The sequence below is a fragment of the Pleurodeles waltl genome, chromosome 9 (assembly GCF_031143425.1).
Source record: "Pleurodeles waltl isolate 20211129_DDA chromosome 9, aPleWal1.hap1.20221129, whole genome shotgun sequence".
NCBI lineage: Eukaryota > Metazoa > Chordata > Amphibia > Caudata > Salamandridae > Pleurodeles > Pleurodeles waltl.
The window spans coordinates 151,313,616-151,332,053 of record NC_090448.1 but is presented as its reverse complement, the minus strand read 5'-3'; the positions used below and the strand labels follow the sequence as shown (position 1 = coordinate 151,332,053).

Here is an 18,438-nt window from a genome sequence, read left to right as displayed (position 1 = left end):
CACACTTTGTGAATATTGACGGCCACTCACGTGGTCATACTTTCAAAGGCGTGCATTATTTTCTCTATATTATTACATTTTCTACGCAAATCCGTTACTCAGAATACATGAATATTCATTAATATTTTTATTAAAACACCTGTGCTACCAATCCCTCCTCTGATGACTAAGGGGGTCATTATGATCGTGGCGGTTGGTGCTAATGTGGTTGTAGTATCGCCAACAGGCTGGCGGTACTTACCGCCACATTATGACATTATGACAATGTACCACTCCGACCGCCATGGCGGTAGCAGCCGCCAGGCTGGGGATAACAATCTCCAGCCCGGCGGCTGCCATTGTGCCTCCGGCAGTACCGCCATGGTTTTTGTGGTGTTCGTAATTCCACTCAAACCATGGCGGTAGGCCCTATCAAGGGACATGGAATTCCTTCCCTGTCACTGATAGGAGGCCCACACTCATCCACACATACATACACGCATGATACATTCATTCACACACACATCGCCACACACATCATAACATACACACCACACGCATACACATTAACATACATACACTGACTCACGCACATTCATACACGCACTCACACACATTCATACAAGCACTGACACATATTCATACATGCATGCAAACAACACTACACACACATGCATTCACCACCTACTCACACATACATGCACACACCCCCACACACACACAACACCCCCTACCCCCCGCAGTCAGAGACCTGACTTACCTGGGTCCAGGTGGTCTTCCGGCAGGGGACGGGGTGGGGTCTTGCTACCGCCTGCAGCTCCCGCCAGCAGAACACCACCAGGCCATAATTTTTGTCATAATATGGCTGGCAGCGGTCTACTAGCATGGCGCTGCTGATGGTAGCATGGCCACCTTACCGCCATCCACCAGCATGGCCACAGCCAGATTTCTGCCCTTCTTGAAATCCGGCTGCGGTCATATTATGGCAGACGGATGGCAGCCATGGCGACGGTCTTTTGGCGCCCGCCGCTGCAGCGATAGGCGTTATTTACCGCCAATGTCAAAATGAAGGCCTAAATGTGTCATCACACTAAACTATCACTCACAAACTTTTTGTATAAGCTCAAATTCTGTTATTTCAACCCCTTCAAATCTCTGTTCTCTTTTTGAATTTTCCCTAAACAATTTTTCTCTTTTCTTTTCTTCCCTTCTCTGATTATTGTTCACCTTTTTCAATTTAATCCTTTTACACAATTTACATATTCCCCATATTCCAATTAGGCAAACCACAATAATTATTATTCTCTGTATTATTTTCAATAAAATTCCTTTCCCAATGTTGCTGAGACAATTTCCCACTGAAGCAAAACCTTTGCCAACTTTCTCCCAAACACCTGGTTCCTTCAATTCTTTAAAACCAGCACTTTCATTAGTCAGATTAGTAAGTATGCTTCTAATTTCTCTACTATTGTCAAGAATGAAGAACAGCAATGCCTAGAATTAAGCATTTTGCAAACTGTCATCCTTCGCTAAAAGAATGTCTAAAGCAAGGTGATTTTGAAGAGTCATAGCTCTTTCAGCAGCTAATTCAGTATCTAGGAGTATAGCTGCATATCAGCATGTTATCCACAATAGGCAACTTTCGAATCTTTATCGAATTCAGAACAACTCCCACTGAAGGAATTATTGCTCCAAATATATCCCCACTATACCAGAAGGAGACTCTCTCCTTTGTCTAATGTGATGTAATTCAATCACTTTCGGAAATTTCTTTAAATTGTCTAGTTGAAATATCTTTTGGGAAAACTATCCCCAAATAACATGTTCCATATCATCCTCTTGGAAGACGGTAATAAGCATTAGGATCACAGATGTAATAAATCCCAGGAATCATTGGATCCTGTCCATTTACTTTGAAATAGAAACACATGTCTGCATTCACTCGTTCCCACAAATAAAGTGTCAGTGCAAGATTTAGGCCTATATATACAAAGCTTCCCTACGTGTTGCGAATCTAAAGCTAATTTCCCTTGTGTTTTTATTGCACTATAGGCATAATCATTTGGATAAGTCATTTTCTCTAAGCCTTTCTCTAATTTCGCCCTTAATGCCTTTCTCCTGTCATCTGTGTGATCTAAGAAGCTCTTTTCTAAAGGTGCAAGGAAAGCATGTTTGGTTATTCTTGTGAGCATAAGATGTGCCAAAAGTTAATGTAGGTTCAAAGAACCCTCTAACTAATACTGTCATTATCCGTAGCTACTCTACTCAGATACCTAATTATAGGGACAAACGAAAACACCAGGTCGTGGTTGGAGTAAAAGTACTGGATGTACTCTTGGTTATAGAATCTTGTTACCAACAGACTACAACTTATCCCATAAGTAAGGGGCAAACTATGATAGGTAAATCCTTCTTCGACTGATGAAGGAATCTGTGTACACACATAACAATTCTTCACATCCATTGGCTCAACATACTCTCTCAGCAAGCAATAGGAAACATTAGAAGAAAGTTCCCCTTGTGCATTAGTACCCTCGTGCAGATACTTCTCATCTAAACTAAACTTCTCTATTGCTGTTAAGGCAGTAGTTGTCACAAAAGCAGAAGTATGGTTGGCTTTGCTTTTGTCAAGAACAGTCATACCCATAATCAATATCACAAACCATATCACACATACAATTGCCAAACCAATACTTATGTATTGACAGCACCTATTTTTCCTACACTGCTGGCTAATGTTACTCATGATCTGTAAGGAATCAGAAAGCAGAATTGCAAATTTAGAAACATTGCAGCAAAAAATCAAAAACAAAACAAAATCCTTCTTTAAGCAGTTATTTACAGCTTTCAGTCTCATTTCCAGTATCCTTTGTCAAAAAATTAAATCTGTAAGCAGCTTGTCAAAATCAGGTTTCAAAGTCAAATCATGTTATCAACGTTTTTTCCGATTACTTTCAACAGTCTCTTTTCTCAGATTTATTCAGCAGTTCAGTTCATCAGCGTCCTTCAAGTGCCAAAATATTGACCTGGAATGTCTCGAACAAAACATAAAGACAAAAATTATTTCTGCCATTCACTTGTAGTTTCACATGACCATTCAGGACCTGAGTATCTTCGACTTGCTATTCTCTTTCTTTTCAACTTTCGATAACCATTCAATTCTCCTTCACTTAGATCTTCTCTCTTTGTTGTATCTACTTCTTCCTCGATTGTTGTCTCAACAACTGCTTACTTTCTCTTTGCTTGTGACTCCGGCCACTTATTTCCTTTCAGTGGCCCTTTCGTCAATGTTCTTTTCAGTGTTGAACTTGTAACTTCTCTTTGCGTGTGTTTTCTCTTGACGGACCTGCAACCGGTTCAGGAGGAGTCAGATCACAATGGCTGATCCGCCTCAACTCCTTCCCCCTCAGGGTCTGGCAACTGTTCTGTTTGTCTCTCAAAATCATCTGCTTATGGGAGTGCCCTCCTTTGACTAGGCTCTCCTGCTGTCTCATTTGAGATCGGTTCACCGTCACTGTCCTGGTGGTCTTCTCTTTCGTCTCTCACAGGAGTGACTGAACCGTCCTCAACAGGCTCAGATCCAATCTCAGTTGCGGTTCTGAGACAGGTCCTATCACTGTCGGTATTCTCAACAACTCTTCTTCATTATCCAAAGGACATGGCACTTTCTTTGTGTGACTGGCATGGATCCAGTTCAGAACTCCAGTGCACTTCACAGCTGTGGTAGTCATCAGAACTACCTGTTAGGGACCCTTCCAATGATGCTCCAAACAATTTTTCCTCATGTGTTTCCAGACCCCAACCCAGTCACCAGCTTTCAGGTTGTGCCCTGGGTCATGGTTTGGTGGCAGTGTGGTGGCCTCCACCTGCTGAGAGAAAGAGCTAACCACATCAGCCAGACCTTTGCAGTAGTCCAACACCATATCATCTGTAATGTTGACAAGTGCATTTGCGGGCATCGCTGGCAACCTCATGGCTCCGCCCATAAGGATCTCATGCGACGACAATCCTGACTTCCTGTTGGGTGTGTTTCTCATTGTCATCAGAACTAAAGGCAGTAGGTCGGGACATTTCAGATTCGTGGACGCACACATCTTTGCAATTCTTGACTTCAAGGTACCATTCATCTGTTCCAATAGTCCTGATGCTTCAGGGCGGTAACTACAATTCAATAAAATCCATTTGCATTCTGCTGAATTGATCTCCTGCTTTTCCAATGTGGCTCAAATTAACCACTGTCCCTTTCCCCGAGTTCATTTGTTGGTAACTGACGAAACAATGGCAAACTGCTTCAGCAACCTGTCTAAACCTTGGATTGAACCAATTGTGCTTGAACAAATGAATCATGGCATCCCTCCCAACATGTGCCTGACCATGATAATACCTAGCCATTTGAGACAACAGACATTAGGCAAAACCAATTGACCCTCTTCTGAAACCCACAGTTCATCTTGTCACTGTACACATTTCATTTTGCTCCATGAACATTTTTCCTCTCTGTCAACATTATTCTGTAACATTTTCAATCCCTCCAATGTATCTATTACCTTCAATGTAAAACTTGGAAAAACCTGGACACGTTTCATCTTCTTCAGGTAACAGTTCCCACTTATCTTTGAACGATATACAGTTCAATGTGAAAATCATTGCATATCCATTTCCCATTGACACAAGGTCTTGTGACTTCAGATGTGCACTGCATTTCACCAAAGAAATCTTTTCAGGCAATTGGATAGCCTGCAACAGTTCTTTAATTCTTTCACCTTTTCTCACTAGTGAACCAGAAGAGGTCTTGAAACCTCTCTGTGACAACCACCGGCCAAAATCATGGACTATTCAATCAATCAATCAATCAAGGATTTATAGAGCGCACTAATCACCCGTTAGGGTCTCAAGGTGCTGGGGGGGGAGCTACTGGTCGTAGAGTCATGTCTTGAGGCGTTTCCTGAATGTCAAGAGGTCTTGGGTCTGGCGAAGGTGGAGCGGTAGGGAGTTCCAGGTCTTGGCAGCTAGTTGAGAGAAGGATCTTCCTCCGGCGGTGGTGCGGTGGATGCGGGGGATGGAGGCGAGGGCGAGGTTGGCTGAGCGAAGATTGCGGGTGGGGGTGTGGAAGGTGAGTCTGTCGTTGAGGTAGGCTGGGCCTGTGTCGTGGAGGGCCTTGTGTGTGTGGATGAGGAGTTTGAAGGTGATCCTCTTTGATACTGGTAGCCAGTGAAGGTCTCTGAGGTGGGGGGAAATGTGTTCGCTGCGTGGGATGTCCAGAATGAGGCGGGCAGATGCGTTCTGGATTCTTTGCAGCTTTGTTAGGAGTTTGGTTGTTATTCCTGCATATAGGGCGTTTCCGTAGTCCAATCGGCTGCTGACCAGGGCGTGGGTGACAGTTTTCCTGTTTTCGATGGGAATCCACTTGAAGATTTTGCAGAGCATGCGGAGAGTGTTTTAGCAGGAAGAGGAGATGGCATTGACCTGCTGAGTCATGCTGAGTGTGGAGTCCAAGATGAAGCCTAGGTTGCATGCGTGGGTGGTGGGTGAGGGTGCAGTTCCTAGGGAGGTGGGCCACCAGGAGTCATTCCAACTTGAGGGGTTGGTGCCAAAGATGAGGATTTCTGTCTTGTCTGTATTTAACTTGAGGTGGCTTGATTCCATCCAGCTGGTGATGGCGTGAAGTCTGTTGTCGAGGTTGTTCTTTGCAGTTGTAGGGTCTTTTGTGAGGGAGAGGATGAGCTGAGTGTTGTCTGCGTAGGAAACTATGTTGATGTGGTGGGTTCGTGCGATGTTGGCGAGGGGGGCCATGTAGACGTTGAAGAGCGTGGGGCTGAGCGAAGATCCTTGGGGAACGCCACAGATGATTCTGGAGGCTTCTGACAGGAATGGTGGGGGCGGACTCTCTTTTTCTGTGAAAAATGACGAGATCCAGTCGAGTGCCTTGTCACGGATTCCAGCGTTATGGAAGCGTGTGCGGAGAGTGTGATGGCATACCATGTCGAAAGCTGCGGAGAGGTCCAGGAGGATGAGTGCTGCTGTTTCTCCTTCTTCGAGCATGCTCCTAATGTCGTCTGTGGCATCAATGAGTGCAGTGGTTTCTGCGGAATCCGGATTGGGAGGTGTCGAGTACCTTTCTATCTTCCAGGAACCGGGCTAGTTGGCTGTTTACTATTTTTTTGATGACCTTGGCTGGGAAGGGGAGGAGGGAGATCGGCCAGTAGTTCTTGGGGTCGTCTGGGTCTGCCTTTGGTTTCTTCAGCAGGGCGTTGATTTCTGCGTGCTTCCATCTTTCTGGGAAGGTGGCTGACTTGAAGGAGCTGTTGATGGTTTTGCAAACGTGGGGGGCGATGATGATGTTTGCCTTATTGAAGATATGGTGTGGGCAGGGGTCTGATGGTGATCCGGAGTGGATGGAGGCCTTGGTAGTGGCGGTGTCCTCTATGTTGACGGGGGTCCTGGTGTGGAGGAGGTTGGTGTTGCTTGGAGCGTTGGGTTCTTGTGTGTTTGTAGTCAGCTGGTGGGTCTGGGGTTTGAAGCTATTGTGTATTTCTTCTATCTTTCGACGGAAGTGGGTTGCCAGTGAGTTGCAGAACTCCTGTGATGGCAAGGGTTCTTTGGAGCAGGCCCTGGGGGTGGAGAGCTCATTAATGATGCCAAAGAGCTCTTTACTATTGTGAGCGTTGGCGTCGATGCGGTTTTTGAAGTGGGTCCATTTGGTGGTGCAGATCAGTTGGTGATGTTTGCATATTGCATCCTTGAAAGTGATGTGGTTGGAGTTGGTAGGGTCAAGGTGCCAGGTTTTTTCCATTCTGCTACATAGCCATTTGGATCCCTGTAGTTCTGGGGTGAACCAGCTGGCCTTGATTCTGTGGGAGGTGTTTGGTTTTTTTTTGAGCGGTGCGAGGGTGTTGGCAAAGTCTTCTATCCAGCGATGCAGGTTGGTGGTGGCTGTGTTGGGGTCCGGGGTCCCGGGGGTGGAGCCTGGGCGAGAGCGGAGATTAGTTGATCCGCTTGATATTTTGCTCTAGTTGCATCGGGGGGGTTGTGTGCGGTGGTGGTCAGTGACTGGTTTCTGGTAGGAGAAGTGGATGCAGCGGTGGTCTGTCCAGCTGAATTCATTGGTGTGGCTGAAAGAGACGTGGTTGCTGGCTGAGAAGATGGGGTCGAGTGTGTGTTCTGCGTAGTGGGTGGGTGAAGTGACCAGTTGCTTGAGGCCGAAGTTGGCGAGGTTGGTGATTAGGTTGGTGGTGTTGATATCGTTGTTATTTTCTAGGTGGAAGTTTAGGTCACCGAGGAGGATGTAGTCTGTTGAGGCGAGGGCTTGGGAGCTGATGGCGTCGGCGATGTCGTCGCAGAACTGCGGTCTGGGTCCAGGGGGTCTGTACACCAGTGTTCCTCTGAGTGTGTTGTTGGCGTTGATGTGGATTTTGAAGTGGAGGTGCTCGGCGGAGTTGATGGTGTCGTGGGAGTTGGTGGAGACTCTTATGGTGTTTTTGTGGACTATGGCGACTCCTACTCCGGTCTCTTCTGGTGATCTTGTAGTTTTTTGGTATGGCTATGGCTACGTCTGGTTCCGAGGCCGAATTCATCCAGGTTTCGGTGAGGAATGCAACGTCGGGCGAGTATGTGGTCATGAGGTCCCAGAGTTCAATTGCATGTTTGTGGACGGAGCAGGTGTTAAGTAGGATGCATCTTAGGTGGTTGTCTGTTTTGATTTGGAGTTTGGAGGTTAGGTTGCAGGTGAAATTGCAGGCTTTGCAGGAGAAGGGTTTTTTGGTGCGCGTCGGTGTGGACTGGAAGCAGATGGAGGAGCGTCCTGGATTAAGGGCGTGGAGTTCATTGGCAGTGTAAAGGTGTTCAGTGGTGCGGGAGGCGTGTTGGCCAGGGGGTTTGGCACTGGGCACGGTCTTGGTGCGGACGGGCGCAGACGGGCTTGCCAGCGGCACGCCTGCTGCGCATCCGCACTGCAGCCGGCATAAGAGGGGAGGTGGGAGGGAGTGGCAGCTGGGAGGAGGGAGGGAAAACTCCAATGGAAGTGCGGAGGTGGGGGCAGCAGGAGTCAGGAGCGGGAAGAGCTCTGCGGAGGAGGGAGGGGGCGGGTCGCGGGGAAGAAGCGGCGCGAACCTTCTGGAAGAGGAGAAGCCAAAAAGCCCAGACAAGCCCAAACAAGCCCAAAACAATGGCAGCACTTACCGGAGCAGTGGTGAGGAGGAAGCGACCTGCCTGCAAGGATGGAGGGTCAGAGGTCGCTGTTCCAAATCCATACTGGATATCCGTGTAGATGGTAACTTTCAGCTGAGCAGAAACATGGCATGCTCTAGTGGGGGCTACCAGTTCCCCTACTTGGGCAGAGTACACTCCTCAAAGCCAAGAAGCTTCCAGGATACCAGTAATTGTGCACACGGCATATCCTGCTCTCAGTGTCCCTGCACTGTCTTTTAGAGAAGAACCATTGACAAAGATAATTTGGTCATTCTCTTCCAATTGGGAGTCTCTAATATCAGGTCTCGGTTTTGTGCACAAGTCAGTTACTTCAAGACAGTCATGCTCAATATCCTCCAATTTCTCAATTTCAACATTTTTATTTGGAAGTAAGGTTTCCGGGTTCAGCACTGTATATGTTTTCAGTGACACATTTGGTGACCCTAGGATATTTGTCACATATCTGGTCAACCTGGCACCTGTCAGGTATTGGGTTTTCGTCTTTGTAAGCAGGATCTCAATGGAGGGAGGGACCATTATAGTTAAGGGATGTCCCATCACAATACCTTCACACTGAGTGAGGCTCTGTCCAACCTCTGCAACTGCATGCAAACAACCTGGTAAGGCTGCTGCAACTGGGTCCAAAGGAGCTGAAATATATGTTACTGGGGGTTTACACCTCCATGGACCTGCATCAAGACAGACAAAGAACCTGCATCACACACATGGAAAAACAATGTGAAAGGCTTTGTGTAGCCAGGCATATCCAAAGGCGGAGCTTTGCACAAACTCTCTCTTAATTCAGAAAACGCTTTCATTCCAGCCTGGTCCAACCCTATGGTATCGGTAACTTCTTTATGAGTCAGCTTCTTCAATGGTCTTGAAATGACTGAAAAATTGGGAATCCATTGGCAACAATAGCCTACCATCCCTAGAAACATCCTGACATCTCTCTGTATGGCCGGGGGATTCATCTGCAATATTGTTGTGACCCTTTCTCTGGATATCTTTCTCGACCCCTTCTCAGTCTGATGACCTAAGTATTTCACTTCTTTTTGCAATTTAAGTGGAGACACTTTATGACCATTCTTTCCAAAATGGTTCAGCAAGGCAATTGTATCATACTTGCATTCGTCCCTTGTTTTGGACGCAATGAACAAGTCATTAATGTACTGTACCAAGGTCGATTGGAAAGGCAGTTCCAATTACTCCAAATTCTTTTTCTAGACCTGATTGAATATGGTGGTGACTCTGAAAACCCTTGAGGAATTTGACACCAACAGTAAACTCTGTCCAAAAATTTTAAACAAAAGAGAAATTGGCTGTCCCCATGAAGAGGCACAGAAAAGAAGGCTAACGACAAGTCAATGACAGTGAACCACTCAGCACCACATGGAATCTGAAACATTAACACAGCTGGATTGGGTACCACAGGGCAACATTTGATCACAATGTCATTTATTTCTCTCAAATCCTGGACATTTCGGACTTCCAACAGGGCTTTTTCAGACCTATTATCGGTGAATTACATGGGCTGCTCAACACTTCATTCAGAACCCCTTGTTTCACAAATTCTACGATTATTTGGGCGACCTTCATAAGAACATCTTGTGGCATATGGTATTGGGGGATTTGGGAAAAAAACGCATTCAGCTTTACAGTAACTTTAACTGGCTCAACTCCTATTATGAGACCTAGTTCTTTCCCTGTCAGATCCCACACTTTCTCCTTAACTGTTCCCTGTAAATCAGGATGAAGCTCCTTCACTGTGAACACCTGGAAAAAATCAATCAGCGGGTATTCTTCATTTGTAGTTTCACACTCTGTCTCGGGAGCTGGGTCATCTTCATCTTCACTATTTCTCGATTCCATCAAGCATCTTATTTTGAACAGCAAGTATCTTCCCAGTAGGGATACCGGACTTAAATCACAGACTACAAACTTGTGCAATCCCTGAAAGTTGCCAATCTCACTTGTACTGGATCTGTAATTGGAATAGTCAAATACTGATTCGTCACTCCTTCAATGTGGACTGTTTTTCCGGAAAGGGGCAAATTTGGAACTTCTGCACTCCTTACTGTAGAGCATGTAGCTCCTGTGTCAACCAAGAATGAAACTCTGTGACCCATGATTTTTCCCTTCACATAGGGACCTTTCTGATCTACTTCTAAGGAAGCTGCAAGCATACAATCCTCCTCATCCGAACTCTCACTCAGCCACTCATCGTGTAATCCATTCTCACTGTGTAACGGGAATTGGTGAACTGTGTTACTACTTTGGTTAAGCCTCTGACCTATGACCTGTTGAGGAAGCATCATCTGCTGCTGTTCCATTGGGGCTTGAGGTATTTGGATTTGCTGTCTAGGTACCATGGTAACCTGCTGCTACATTGGCTGCAACTGTGTCCTATGTACATGTGGCATTTGCACCTGCTGCATGGGTTGAAAATTCTGCATTTAGTTCACATTATTTTGAAAATTTGGATTAGGACCTCTCATTCTCGGTCCTCTCATGTTTTGGAAAGAATTGATGTCATTAGTTTGTTGAACAACACCCTCCTGCATCAATATTGGACACTCCTGTTTCCAATGTCTGACGGCTCCGCAAGCATTGACAAGGTAAAAATGTCTTCATTCCCTGCACATCATTCTGAACTACTAAAGTACCCAGGTCTGGACTGCAATTCACATTACCTACGCGACCTCTACCTTTCATCTGGGGCTGAAATGCCATATTTCCATTATGCTGCTGTGGTAGTTGTTGTGGAAAATGTCCCTGCATCCCTGTCTGTGCAGCTTTAACCTGCATCACCATTGCCGTCCCTTTCAGCTTTCTTTGCTGCAACTCAATTTCATCACTACAATACTTTGCATACTGCAACACGTCATCAATCGACTTTGCTTGCCAACAAATCAAATGACTCTTAATCATCTGGCTAATTTCAGGTCTCAGGTCTCAATCCTTCCAAAACCTGAACTCAAAATGAATCATGTCTTTCGTCTCAATTGGCTCTGCACCACTGTACTTGCTTGAATGCCTGCAACAATCTCTCAAAATACGCATGTATCAACTCTTTTGCTTCCTGAGCTGTCCTGTCAATTCTCTGCCAGTCAATGTTTTTGGCCAAAATTCTCATTTTCAAAAATTAAATCACCTTGTAATAATATTTCATTACCTCACGAGACAGCGCACCTGTAACATAATCTCTCTCTGGCTCTTTTGTTGGCCAATCTCGGCTCCTCTTAAACTCCAACCACTATCTCTAATAAAGTGTCCAAGTCCTCCCACAGGCACTTTGCAAGTTTCACAAACCTGTCTGTCTGATGGTACCATTCTACTGGCTTCTCGCTCAATTTTGGATAATCATTTGTAAATGACAGAATGGCACTTCTGCTCCAAGGGACAGGAACAAAATTCCCTCCTGGAATCTCTCTCAGTGGTAAACCTTTCACTGGATCCTTGTCCTGCTGCACATTGGTAGTTAACTCTGCAGAATCCCCTTTCCTTGTATCTCTTTTCTTTACCCATCTGCCTTCCCACTTGTCTAAGGCTCCCCAAATCTGAGCACTTTGAAGCACTTCCCTAAGGTGTGCCTTCTTTCCGGCAGATCTCATGTGCTCAAAATCTTTAGCTTCAAAGTCTAACTTGTAACTCCTTTTCAAATTTTTTGTTTTCTCTATTTCTATGCCATACTTCTATGCCAGGTCTGCTGCTTTTGGTGCACATTGCTCACTTCTCTAGTAATCTTCAGGCACAGATATCTCAACTCTGTTTCTGTATAGGATTCTAACCTATTCACACCCATAATTCCCTCAATGAGCTCACCCTCTTCCACTCTTAGTCTAGCATAGTTCAAGTACTCCTCTCCCTTCGCAGCACTATGCAGGATATACAGCTTGGTTAACCATTCAGTAAATTGCTGGGCAGTCAAATCTTGCAACAAAATGTTGCTGACCTGGACACGTGGTACCTGTTGCACATCTGTATTTGGAGTCTGCGGTGTCAATAGTTTCAGAATCTGACTAATGTTCAATCCTATCACAGTATCCGGAGGAACTCTGAATGGACTAAGACGTAGCAGAGACCTTGATCCATTAACGGTCTGTCCCACAGGAGAGACTACTCTAATGTTCTCATTAAGCCCTCCTCTCATTATATTCTGATTCAAGACTGTCTGTCCCTTTACACTGGGTTTTTCTTGTGCAAACAATGGCACAGCTGAACCTATAGTAATAGGCACAAATACAGCATCTGGTCTTGGTCTGACTCCTAAGTTCTGTGGGAGAGTAACTTCCATGTTCTGATTCATCAGTGCAGGCACATCTGACTGTGTCCCTGTTATTGGAGTGAATCTTGGCATTACCTGTGGCTGCACCTGCGGCAGTAAGAGTGGGGTTGGCTCTGTCTGAACCAACGTCGATCTTGGGAAAACTTGTCCTGTACGCACTATTAAATTTTTGGCAGTTTCCACAATAGGCACATCGGGCTAAATTCTCTGGGCATTCTGCTGTGGCACCTGATTTTGTACTACTAGAGCAGTAGGTGCATTAAGACTACTGTACATCGGGCTCTGAGTTCGGCTAGTATTAACCTGCACTGGACTCGCTGTCCCATTAACCTGTGTCGGAGCTGAAGGATCAGCACTGGTACTCGGACCACTCTCATGAGCTGCATATGGTGGTGGACGATATCTCAATAACTGTAAAATAAATTCATCATCATCTGATTCTTCCTTCACTGTCGAAAACTTTTTAGCCTCCCTGCTCTTGGAAGGGCTCTTATTAGTCTATCTAGTAGCTTTCCTTCCTTCTTTCTCAATGTCTTGTGTAATTGCTGGAAACAACTTAATTCCCTGCAAAGTCTTGTTTCTCCAGAGTCTCTGAACACTGTCCCACCTAGCCTCTGCTAATGTATTTTCCGCTTTTCTTATTCTCCTCTCAAATTTCTGTTGCTGTTGCTGTCTGGCTACTAGCTCCTAGATCGCTAATGCCTCAAACTGTGCTGGTCTCAGAAGGGGCTTTGATTCATACAGCACCATCTTTAAATGCTCTAAACCCGTCAATTAGAACATTCCATTTGTAGGAAATGCTAAGTTTCCATCTTCCTCCGTCTCCTTGCACAATTGCTTTAGCCAAAGACATGGCACAACACCCTTCTCTTCCATTACAATGTAAGCTGGTGTACCTTCTTGCTGTGTAACCTCCCCTATACTTGTTGTAATGTACGTAACTCCCCTTAAGGCACTCTTTAAAGCTTTGAAAAATGTAATCTTTTTGACCTTTATGTTATTCAAAATCAAATCAGGAAGTGACTTTTAATCCCAGACTTCTCTTCACCAACCTTCTCAACCAATTGCGCCTCACAGAGGGCTGCCAATCCGTGCGCGACCTTTCTTGCTAACCAACCTATCCAAGCGTGGCTCCAATGACGTCACACTTACATGTACTGCGGCTGACAAAGTCTCATGGCTTATCCTTCCAAACTCAGATTCACACAAAACTATTGCAGAATGATTGCGAGCACTAACCAAAATCAAAAGCAAATTTGCAGGTTTACTACAGGAAAAGGTAACGCAATCACTTCAGAAACTTTACGGATTTTTCACTGACGGCTCTCGCTCTTGCAGCTACTCCTTCTTTCTCGGTCTTCCTGAATCGCAAGCAAAATTTGACACGCAAATCTTACTCTCAACTGATCAGTGGGTCTTCCTGGTGCACATAGAACTTGCCAGATCTCAGTCGAAATTCTCTTTCACTCACTTTGACTCACACTCTGACTTGTCGACCACGCTCGATCGACCTATTAAACCAGACAAATTAGAACAAAAACCAAGTATGGACCACGGAGGGTCTGTACATCAACAAACATGTGGGCAATTTTTTAGCACAAAGTGCCACACACATGTGAAGTTTGACGGCTTCCCTACTCTCACACGTGGAGTACGCACACTCCTTCTACAACTTCATTTGGAGTACACAAACTCCCTAAACCCTCACAAACATCACACTTCACCTGTGATTTGCATAAGCTGTGCAAGCGCAAAACCTACTTTATTCACACTGTCACTAGAACACCAAGAACATCCTCAAACAACCATTGGCAGGCTCCAAGATTCTGGGAAAGTCATTTCAGGACTTAGGGGCACATTTTCGCTCCAATTTGTATCATTGAAAAATAAATCCATATCTCGGTGATGATAAACTCTTAACAGACACGACCGTCAAGCTACTACCATCACTGATAACCCCCATTATTTCTCTGCTACCATCTCTGTTCCTAGACTATATGATAGAGCTCTGAAGGAGATTAACCATCAAGTTGTTACTATCTCTGTGAACACCTGTTATTTATCATTTACAATCTCTGGGACCAAGTACTCTGCTACCTCTCTTTCCGGGAATCTATGATGGGCTCTTAAGGAGACAAACCTGTACCGGTCACCTATGATGGGCTCTTAAGGAGACAAACCATCAGCCTGCTACCATCTCTGTTAGCGCGTCTAACCTTAATAAGTATACTTACAAGGGGACGCGAATAGGTCGATGAACCTTTTGACTCACATTTAAGATGTTCCCACCATACATCCAGTACACGCAGATCAATAATCAATAATCAATCAGTAACATTAATAATCAATGGTAATCAATACCATTAGTAACCAAAAGGAGTCAGGAATTATCACACACCATGACCTTTCAGTCATGAAAAACCACACATTTAGGTAAATGTCACGTGCTAATGTCACGTAAGAAAATCTCAATATCAAATGAAAAACATATAAGAACAACACTGGCTGTCCAAAGCTTCTAAAGAAACATAATCTAATCAAAGCTTGAGCCACTACACATTCTAAATTTACAGTGCGAATTAATAACAAGAACAACTGCGCAAACGATATTACATACATTACGATTCAACAAAGGAAAGACATCAAAAGTTACTCCATATTTTGAACTCCATTAGTGAGAATCCTAACTAACACCAGATTAGCATCAGCATGTTGGGTTTCATGCAAAACAATTTAGACAACAACAACTTGGAAAAACATCTAACTATGTCACTACCAAATAGCGCGGTTGGTACCTAGAAAGAAAATCAAATAGACATAGCAAACAATTTAATTGTTGATATACCTATCCTCAGTTTGGATCAGCAAGCTCTGACAGTCTTCGTCATTAGGACATCAGTTCAGTCAACAAGACATCAGTAGTCAGCATCAAAGTCCAGAAAAGGCAAAGTCTTTAAGCATTAAAGTTAAGCATGTCTCTTTTCAAGACACTCAAGAAAATAATGGCCTTTCATCAAGAAAGGAAATGGGCAAATGCGCTGTCTTTCCTCAGTGCAGTCCGGCTATGTTAGATTTCCTAAAACTACTTCCCAAGACCCTATTGGTCAACGGATCGCAGGTTCACACTTTGTCAAATAAAACTAAAATTCCAAATCTACATTTCTACTAGTACACAGTTCACATGTCGATGATTGGCTCCTCTTGTCCCGTTCTCATCATCCGGCTCGTCAGGTAACAATATTGTTGCAGCTTATACTCCAGTCAGTATGGTCATTGTTCTCTCCTGGAAAAGTCAGTCTAACACATGTTACATTTACAATGTTGCGTTAGTAAGAACAGCATCTTCTAGCAAGCAGTTCTCATGAGAAAGACTTTTAGCTACAAGCACATTAGGACAGCACAGTGAAAAATCACAATTTAATTCTCTAAGCAGATATTTTATTAAACGCTTAAGAAATACAGCTTGACATGAGGTCATACAAATAGACCAAGATCTCTTCTAAGTTAAGGTCTACAATTAATACAGCTAATACATAATAAATAACCCTTAATATGACATCCTACTACATTACTCAAACATATGCTCATCATCTCATATTAAGAAGCCATTAATAAGTACACTTCGTGAATATTGACGGCCACTCACGTGGCCATACTTTCAAATGTGTGCATTATTTTTCTCTCTATTATTACATTTTCTACCAAATCCATTACACAGAATACCAGAATATTCATTAATATTTATAATCTGTACAATGATTTAATAATTTTATAAAAAAAACACATAAATAAATACATACATGTGATATCAGAGTATTCATCTAAAATCCTGCCTGGGCACGCTTCGTGGGTCCTTGATTGAAATGGTGATCACGTATATGCCATGCTGCCACTAAAAACTTGCTGACTGCTAAAATTAATTAATTTGATCTATGGCTTTTTTAAAACCCTTATTGCTATACTGCAATTTTCCAGCCCCATTTCCCTACAGGTTTTTCGAATCCATATTGACTGTGGAAAAAAATATGTTGGGCAAAAAAACATAAAATGTTCAACTGTTTCCGGGGCACCGCCAGAAGCCGGACATATATCTGAAGTAGTGATTGGCCCCCAGTTGCAAGTTAAAGACAACATTGGTAAGGACCCAAAACGGAATCTAGCACATAAACCTTTGCCCTGTAGATCTAGTATAATATCTTAATAGGATTCATACTGCGGAAACCACTTAAAATCAGTAAAAAGATTAGATAATCGACCATGAGTTTTACAACAAATATAATTGTTCCATACATTGGACCAGTAAGCTGATTTCAAAGCAGTTTTATGGGATTTCACTAATTTATGGGGATTCTCCCAATAATCTCCAAACCCCAAGATACAAAACCAATTGGACACATATTTAATCCAAGGAATAATAGCTGCATTTGGTCTCTTTAGCAGGTCAAGCAATGATGCTTTGTATAAATCCAATTCAGGGTGGTCCAAATCCTTATCCAATATAATAGAGGTCATAGGGAAATTAAGTCAGCTACTTGGTTTAGCCCCAAATCAAGAAACATTGGGATCAGTGGTGTACTTCGGGGGCACACTATCAAAGCCCTCGCAAAATTGTTTTCTCCCACAGTTATATTTGTACATACATAGCTTTATTGGTTACTTTCAACCCTAAAAGCAAAACAACCACCGGTAGAAAGATAAAAGATAAGTAAAAATTATGTTAAAAAGGAAATAAGAGGAATAAAAAAGAACATCCTTTACGGCCTTAAAACACATAAAAACCAAACACCTAATCTCCTACTGACTGTCATTTAAATCAATCATGGGGTATTGTTCCAGTCTAGGTGTGTGGTTAAAATTTGATGACTAAAACATTCCATTGTCAGTTTTTCATGTTGTCCTTATTTGGAAGTAAGTTCCGCATCAGCAACTTTCCCCAAGTGATTAGTACGTACATGCCAGGCAGCTGTAATGTACCTACTAACCGCACAGGGCAAGGGGGGGGAACTTTCCCTCATCAGAATTCTTAAGGCAACAATACAATGTCTTACCCCCACATTCCTACACACTGGCCGTAACCACTTTCGACGCGCAATCAAATAGGCAGGACATAAAAACATAAAATGTACAATGGATTCTGGATTAAGAGTACAGCTCGGACATAAATCAGATCTTGTAGTTGCACTCCACTTACTGCCATATGATTTGAGAGGCAGACAACCATATCTGAACTGGATATATAAACTCTTACTTAAACGGTCAAGAATTATATCCATAAAAGATTCAAAAGACGGATACCATTTAAAATCAAAAAATTGTGAGGTCAATCTGCCGTGGGTAAGGCACAGCAGATAGTTTTCCCTGACGTAAGTCCAGTATACCGTTTTCAAATGATTCTTCTGCTCCTTCCTTATACTTTCTGGATGACTCCATAGCTCACTAAGACCCAATTTGTGAAACCATTTAGAGATGTGATTAAACCAGGGAATGGTGAGTACATTAGGTCTATCCAAGATGTCTTGGATAGACTCCTTGTATGTAGATAACTCAGGGGTGGACCAAACACGGACCCAAAAAAGCAGAGGTCGTAGGGCAACTACATCTGTGATGCGTGGAAGGTCAAGGTCCCAGAACAATGGCAGCAGTGGGGTACTGCGAGGGCAGGCCAAAGTAGACCTCACGAAATTGTTTTCCCCCACTGCAAGCCTGCCAGTGTTTGAGGACCCCCAAATTTCTGCCCCATAGACCGCAGCACTTTGTGCCTTTGCTCTATAAATTTTAATAATTGGAGTAATCACTCTCTCAGAAGTAGACTTATGAAAACGAAGAATGGCTCCAGATGACTGTACCAGGCGAGCCAAACTTTTGTCGATTTGGGCCCCCCAATGCAGATTGTTGCTGATTCTCACCCCCAAGTAATCTATAGAGTTTACCAAACCTAGGGGCGTTCCATTGTAAAATATTGAATATCTCTTGGTGGGGCCACA

At 43.8% G+C, this 18,438-nt stretch overlaps 1 protein-coding gene across 2 annotated transcripts in view; it reads left to right on the top strand.

Moving 5' to 3' along the window:
- Nucleotides 1–18,438, top strand: part of ERC2 (ELKS/RAB6-interacting/CAST family member 2) — a 2,244,592-nt gene that overhangs the window by 1,256,566 nt on the left and 969,588 nt on the right. The gene's annotated exons all lie outside the window — the stretch shown is intronic.